The sequence below is a fragment of the Strongylocentrotus purpuratus genome, unplaced genomic scaffold, assembly GCF_000002235.5.
Source record: "Strongylocentrotus purpuratus isolate Spur 01 unplaced genomic scaffold, Spur_5.0 spur5_scaffold_18, whole genome shotgun sequence".
Taxonomy (NCBI): Eukaryota; Metazoa; Echinodermata; class Echinoidea; order Camarodonta; family Strongylocentrotidae; genus Strongylocentrotus; species Strongylocentrotus purpuratus.
Genome location: NW_022145603.1, coordinates 22,876,279 through 22,884,182, shown reverse-complemented (window position 1 = coordinate 22,884,182; position 7,904 = coordinate 22,876,279).

The window sequence follows — 7,904 nt, the reverse complement described above, 5'->3', positions numbered from 1 at the left end:
ATTTTTGTTGTTTATTGATTGATTGATTGATTTATTTATTAATTTGTTTATTGGGGAGGGGGGGGGAGGTGTTAAACACACAAAACACACCAATCAAATAATCACTAAATCCAAACGTCCTTTTGACAATCTATTCAAGATGGATATTCCTGCAAGAATCATAATTGTAATTTTGTCTGCCAATGACATTGTGGGCAATAACTTTCTTGACTATTAAATCATGTAGGAAGGCGGCTCTCTAAGTTGAAGACTACGCGTTATATGACGATTCTACAAGTAGCCTTGGTCAAAGCCTAAGGAATTTTCTTATTTAAATTAAAAAATATTGTGTAAAAGAACTGATTGTGTGTGTAGTGTTTTTGTCTTATATATTATGTAAAACGATATGGGTCTTCTCATGGAACCTGGATTTTTGAACACAAAGAGAGAGAGAGAGAGACAGACAGACAGACATAAAAAGAGTGTCTTTGCCTGGAAATCAGACAAACCTATGTCCGATCCCATTAGCCATACTATGATATACGGACTGGCACACTCTTTATAATAATAATAATAATAATACATACGATTTATAAGGCGCCAAATCCACTTGACAGTCAAATGCTCAAGGCGCAGCTTGTGCAAAAGATGAAATACATACATGATACATTTATACAAAGTGCGATAGGAAAGGTACAGACATGAAAGGTAATGGTAATCAATTATAAGCTAAATTAAACAGATATTTCTTAAGATTGTTTTTTAACACCTCAGCAGAACTGCTATTCTTAACCTATTGAGGGAGAGTATTCCATAACGAAGGCCCAGCATGAGCGAAGGTTCGTTCCCCCCACTTTGTTTTAACCCTAGGAGTAACAAGTAAGCCAGAGTTTTGAGAACGTAGCTGTCTAGAAGGAAAGTAATGCTTAATCAAGCCGATGTTATACTGCGGAGCAGAGCCATGTATACAGTGAAATAATAGTAAAATAATCTTGAAAACAACACGTTTTTCTACGGGCAACCAATGTAGTGATTTGAGGACTGGTGTGATGTGACTGTACTATATAATGTCATAGTACTGTATGACTGTAGGTGAATAAGATATTTAATGCGGCTAGGCTTGTTACAAGGGTAACAAAGAAAGAAAATCAAATTTTGAAAGGAGCATTCTGAAAGGAAACGTACCTAGATTGAAATCATTTGTAATGATGTTCACACTGGTAGGTTTTACACCGATTGTAACGTGAGGAGCGTTGGTGCTTAAAAGCCCAAACACATGTCGAATAGATTCTTTAGAGTGAAATTACAATGGAAAACTATTTGATGGGTAAGCGTGCCCAAATTTGGGTATTACTTTGTTCCGCTTTGATACAAGCATCCTCGCTAAAATCATATGCGAGAAAAAAACTCAGATCGACATATAACTGAAGTGAAAAAGTGGAAACAATATTGTGGCTTCTCTTTATGACACTTTACCTGATATTTGCTATTCTACTATTATTTACCTGAAGTAATGTAAAGTGGGGATTTGACTCTTGGTTGAGAACGTATACAAAAGATAGTGAATTTCAACTTGAATGTTTTGCAAATGAAAATAATGACGAACAGACGTGAAATTTGATTTCACACAATTTTACTAAGAAAATGAACAAAGATCCGTTTATTTTGAAAAGATATAAAGCACGTATATAACATGCTCTTTGGCAAATGTTGTCGAATGTTGCCTACAGAGGTGCAGTTAGACATGCAATCCTCTATACATCCTGAACATGCATGTAGACCATGCTTCATTCATTACCGCTGCATGGTTTCATATCAGTCTCGCATGAAAAATTGTTGAAACTGCTTTAATGGATGTGTAATAGAAGGAAGCTGAAAGTGTTCCTAAAAATGCTGAAGGAAATATGTCTAGGACATTTCCCACATGGTATAGAGGGCGCTGTGAAACTTCCGCAAGGAGGGGGAAATGTTCCGTTAGATTATATTGAACGTATCATTTTCTCCACTGTCGGTATGATATTGTCTGATATGCACTTCTTTTCATTATGGATCACATTTTATCTGCATTTATGTTGTGAAATCGTGATTAAATGATGTCTATTTTGAATTCATGTTGTTAGTTTTTAATGTTACGTACAGTACACACGTATACTCACGCCCGAACTATTCTCTGTCGGGTACCAATACAGTCTGCTTTATATTGGACGCGATTTTGATTGCGGTCTGTGTTCGAATGAACGATAGGGACTTTTAGATTTGCACGTCGACATATTGGACTGCTACGTGTGACGTCCTATTAAGGCCTTAAAAGGACGTTACACGTAGCAGTCCATTATGTCGACGTGCAAATCTAAAAGTACCAATTACCATCACGCATCACTTACTCAAAAGATCAACTTTTCAGATTATGTAACAATACAAACGAATTGTCAAACGAAATGGTGTATTTTGCTGACGAAAGCGGAGTGATCGCGCAAGATCAGACGAATTTTCACACAAGGAGTAGCTACTCCAAGAACGATATCAAAATTTGATCTTCTAATTTTAGGACGAAACCTTCGTTCCCATCCGTAAGTTTGACGAGTTCTATACGCGTGTCATAGATATCGACATTGACGTCGCCGTTATTACTGAGACCTGTTTTCAGTTTGATCTTAGTCCAGAATCTGGCCTATTTAATTTTGATCGCTGACCAATGCTACCTCTCCCTACTTACTTGCTACCATCCGAAGATGGCGTGATCATTAAATTAGGACGCCCGGCGCTCAGGCTGGGCGGGTGCCGTCTTATTATTTTTACGACGAGCCCAGATTCCAGTATGAACTCATTTTCATACATAACAAGCTATGCAAATCTTGCAAAGAGGTCATAAACAATTAGACTTTGATTATTTATTGCTCTGCCTCACTATTTATAAAGGCAAAAAAAAACTGAATAAAATGAGACTTGAACCCTTATGTCAACTACAAAGCGTTATTAGTAACACGCTGTCCTTGCCAATTGAGCTAACGATGAGTTGATGACAGCTTGATTTGTATAATTACTATCACCCTATTGACCACCCTACCGGATTCCATGTGCGCATGCGCTGGTTTCCTTCGCGAGTGCGCATGCGCAGGTTTCCCTCGCGAGCTCGATCTGGGCTCGCCGTGGTACGAAAAAATAAGACGCGGGCTGGTGAGCATAATTATGAGTTTGTTGATAACGCCATCTTCGACGGCTTGAATCAAGTGTGTAGGGAAATTGTAAAGGACCGTGCAGATTCTGGACTAGTATGATTTACCAAATGAGAGCGTGTTAATCCCAGGATGTGACTTGTTCCATAAATCACATAGCCAAAAGAAATGAAAAGGAGTGGCTATCTATGCAAAGGAAAACTTCTAACTAAGATTTTGGCCGACGACGTTAGTACTGAATACATAAAGATTGTGTGGATAAAATTGGAGCCATCATGGTTACCTCGCTCTGTTTCTTTTATTCCTTTGGCTGCCATCTACTTTCCTCCAGGCAGCAACACAGTTGACAGACTCCTCGACCACATACATGAAACGATAGACTCTCTGTCCTCACGTCTTCACGTTGGATTTGTACTATTGGGTGATCTGAATGACCTTGATATTACTCCCATCTTGGCTGACAAACAGTTCAAACAAAACGTGCCGACGAGAGGTGCAAGGATATTAGACAAGATTGTCACCTATTTCGGTACCCATTATTACCACCTCTTGGATCGAGTGATCATCACTGGATTGTTAAGTGGTGTCCTTATGTCACTTCTACATACAGATAATGTCAATGACAAATGCAACATCCTGTACTCGACATTAAAGACCTATGATTAAAAGGCACTTCCCGCTCGCTGCGTACTGTACTCATTCATAACAAGGATAAACCCTGGATGACGCAGGCTACCAAGACTTCGATCAACGATAGGCAGGCAGCCTATGGAGCAGGAGACTCGAAGACTTGGAGACGCTTTAGCAATAAAGTACCGAGAAATGTGTAAACCAAACATGACCACTATGCCGGCCACTATGTAAACCGATTTCAGCGATTGCAACGAACCAAACCAGCTACCTGGCACCGTCATATCAGGTCCATGTCTGGGATCAAAAAGTTATCACCAACCATCAGAATTGATGGTGTCTCACAGTCTGACTTTGTCACAACCACTGGTAGAATCAACGATTCCTTTGTAGTAGTCACTTCAGATACACCCAAACTAGACTCTATGAAGCTCCCTGCTTATCTCCCAGCCTTAAACCATACCCTGTCGTTCAGCCCTGGAAGTTTGGCAAGAGCTTAGAGCCATCAAGCAGAAGAAAGCACCGGGACCGGATGGTTTAGCAGCTAAACTTATCAGAGAGTTTGCATACGAGCAGAGTGCCCGTACCCTCGACAAATATCATCAATGCTTCAAACAAGCAGTGGTTCCTGACGTCTGGAAGAAGGTACATGTGGTGCCTATCCCCAAATCAACCCCAGCATCAGCCGATAACCACAGACCGGTTTCGCTCACTGATCATTTCGCGAAAATAGCAGGAAAATTCATTGCGAAGTGGGCCGCCAGGACATGCAACCTTGCATTGATACTTCTCAGTATGGTTACCAGTCACGATTCTCTACTGCTCGTTACCTGGTTAGTTTGTTGCGCTTATTCATGAGAATATCGACAGATCAAAGCACACAAAGACCATCGTCGCGACAGACTTTAGTAATTCATTTGACAGAATCAGTTACAACCTCGCAGTTACTGAGTTACTGAGTTACTGGAGATGAATGTGCGCGACCGTGTCGTAGCCTGGATCTGTAATTTTCTCGCAAATCGCGAACAGAGTGTCAAATACCGTGGGATTGAGTCTCATTGGTTGAACGGTAGTTCATGAGCCCACAGGGTACACGTCAGGGACCCACCGTCTTCCTCGCTTCCTTGCATGAGGAGTGTCGTGGTCGAGTGGTTTAAGGCGCTTGACTGTAGATGCGAAGGTCGAGGGTTCGAATCCCGACACGGCACTAATATCCTTTGGCAAGATATTAACCTGCACTTGCTACTCTCCACCCAGGTGTTAAATGGGTACCCGGTAGGATGCGAACGTTCATGTGGTTGAACGAGCAAGTGTGCGCTTGTAAAATGGCGACTGGCTGGAATGCTCCCCAGGGAGTGGAAAATGTGCACACAGTATGTGCGGGTAAGCCTGAATCCGATGACCGGGGTAATAAATATATCTGTAAAGCGCTTACGCACATCGTTGGATCGGTGTATTGAGCGCTATATAAAAAAAAACGGATTATTATTATTATTATTATTATTAGGGACTTTTAGATTTGTACGTCGACATAGAGGACTGTTACGTGTGACGTCATTTTAAGGCACTGTGACGTCCTTTTAGGGAACTATGGGCGTGTTCACACCGCAGTGAGATAGCGCGGTCTATCGTAGCACCCCTTTTTTTGAGAGGTCCTGTTGCCATGACGCGTGACGTCATGAGGTCAGAGCGGTCAAAGATTTCGCGCGCTATTACGAACTATTACGAACTGCGGTGTGAACACGCCCTAAGAGAGCCTTGAAAGGACGTCACAAGTAGCAGTCCGCTATGTCGACGTACAAATCTGAAAGGCCTTATTAACAATCCATGTCACGATTCAGTTGTTCCAAGTTGGAAGTATGTGGATGATGTGACCTTGCAATTTAATAAGGGCAGCTCATGGTCTTAATAAAGTGCAAAACAGAGCGCCATAGAAATAGCCCAATGATTAATAATTTTTGCAAAACTTTTTCTCCGCAATGTGGAACTTATTGTTTAAATGATTCTTTTGGCTCATTAATGTTTCGACCCACGTTCCGACCTTTTGTATCGAAAATCTATATTACGATGTATAATCTCAAAAGTAATTGAATAGGTGTCTCTTTTTAATGTTGATTTGATAGTATTAGTAAGGCCTTCAATCCATGCCTAAGTCACTTTTTGTTGTTATTATGTATTGAATAAGACATTGTATTGTTAAAACTTCCTCTTTCTCTCTCTCAATCTCATTCTTACATCGTTCGCTCTCTTCTCTCTCCCTCTCTCTCTCTCTCTCTCTCTCTCTCCCTCTCTCCCCCTCTTCCTAACTCTTTCGTTCCCTCTCTCTCTCTTCTATCTCTCTCTCTCCCTTCCTTTCTTTCTCTTCCACTCTCTCCCTCTTCTTCCTCTCTCTTCCTTTCTCTTGCTCTCTCACACTCATCGAACGTTATTATAAAGAAGGAAAAAGAGAAGTACACTTCCTGAAGCAGCAGCAAAATATTTATATACATGTATATATGAGGGCAAAGAGAAAAGAAGAGCGAACAAGAATATCAAGAACATATTATATACTTAAGATTTCCCTCCTTAGCTTTTTGAATCTGGAAAGAGTTGAACTGTTTTTAATTATTGTAATACTATGCTCAACTTGATGCAGTTCATGAATAATGAACTATTTTCCGTGGGTTATTCATTTCCATGGTCACCATTAACTATTTCGGTGTCGGTGTTGAAAATAATTGTGTCTTTGTGTAAAAGGATCAACTATACAAGAGCACATGATCATTGGCTCCATTATTACATGCACGGTTTGAAGTATTATATTTTAATTAATGTAGACGAATGTTTACCAATAGTGGCGGTGAAATTGTAACAGATCAATGTATCTATAGAAATAAACCTGTTTATTACTGCTTTCAATTAATGCACGTCTCTCCCTAACTACCAGTTATCGGTCATGTTATGACAAAATGGCGTCTATACTGGGCTGGAATCCACTTCACATACATTTGTGGTTGCAATGTCGGACAAGCCCCTGGCAAGTTATCACTGTAGGAACTTTTGTTTAAAAAGTTGCATGGAATCAGTAAACAAGTTTTAAATAGCAAAAGAGAGATAAACCGAGATTTTAATGAGATTTACAATGTACATACAAGTCATGTAGAGACCCAATACACTACATATACATTTAACACATAGTGAATGCGATGTAGGCCTACATAACATTGCTAAGCGGATTAAAATTGGTACTGGTAATTTGTTTTATCCTACAAATTAAAAAAGTACCCAATTTTGGGCGCTGTCATTGAATCAACAACATATGTTGTTCAATAGATCGAAAATAAAATGTCGAAGATTTACTCGGGGGTAACCTCGATTATCATGTTGCTATTTGTTAGCTCCAGTTACCAAATAATTTATATTTATATTGTACTCACTAAAATGAATGTACATGTTAGTTATTTGGAATGTGTTAACATAATCGTGATATAACATTAGAATCGAACTTCAAAGACATTAAAGTCGTAGAATTTAAATACTTAAAACTGACCAATTGCACATTGAAACCTAAATTGCACAATTGCACACTGTTTTTTTCTTCATTACCCTGTACTTGTTGGAAACACACTTGCAAACATAGTACATATGAAAGACTGGCTTATTGCACATTATATAGCACCAATATGTCTACGTGGTTCAGTTTATACTCCAAAACATGGTAAAGCGGATAGATGTAATTACTCAATCCCTCCTAAAATCACAGTAACATTCGATTCCTAATTACTCCTGCGCTTTGCATAGGCGATTCAAAGGTATTTGGTCATTCGATATCGCATACGCTGCAAAGTAGAATATAATTATGACCATAATTATATGAACATCCTATATATGTTTCATCATGATGCTCTGATCCCAGCTTCTAGGATACCTATCTACCCCTAAGAAAGTGGAAAGGGGTCGGTTGTGTGTGGGAGGTTTTCAATAAAATCATCACAAAACAGGGAAAAGGGAGACCTTGCTACAGCCCCTTGAGATTTGTTCGGTAGAGAAAACTCCCTCTACCCCAGGAAATCTTGGATCCGCTTCTGGATGAACCTGTGAATGAGTTTAGGGACTCTGTTGATGTCGTCGTTGAGGACC